Raw genomic sequence first — 603 nt, 5'->3', positions numbered from 1 at the left:
GAAGAGAGAGAGAGAGAGGGAGAGGATGGGGCAGGGGGGGGTGGGGGCAGATGCCAGACACGGAGAGGGGAGCAGATGGGACTTGATGAATCCTGAAAAGGGGGCGAACAGAGAAGCCTGGTGAAGTTGCCAAGCCGGGCCAGCCTCAATTATCGCTCCGCCTTTGGGTTCATTGTCAATTAAGAGTGCCGGTTGAGCCGGAGAGCAGCTGGGGCAGATGGCCAGGTTCCAAAAGGAGGAGGAGGAGCAGGAGGGTGGAATGGGGGGGGGGGGGGGGACTTTTGGGACATGGGCCACCTCCCCCCCTCTATCCCTCCTCTTCCAAGCCCCATGGGACTGTCTCAGTGCCAGATAACCACGCCCCCAACAAACAACTCTCTCTCTCTCTCTCTGTCTCTCTGTCTCACACACACACACACACACACACACACACAGATTTGTCCCTCTCACCGGTACTGTAAAAAAAAAGAGGTCTTGAGCAGCTGAGTCACCAAAAGTGTGAACAAACACTCGGCGAACAAACACTCAGTGTTAAATGACTTACACTCATTACCCAAACACTCAGTGTTAGATAAGTTAGACTTGTTACCCAAACACTCAGTG

Source organism: Chanos chanos, chromosome 4, assembly GCF_902362185.1.
Source record: "Chanos chanos chromosome 4, fChaCha1.1, whole genome shotgun sequence".
Classification (NCBI taxonomy): Eukaryota; Metazoa; Chordata; class Actinopteri; order Gonorynchiformes; family Chanidae; genus Chanos; species Chanos chanos.
Note: the sequence above shows the minus strand (reverse complement) of the source record.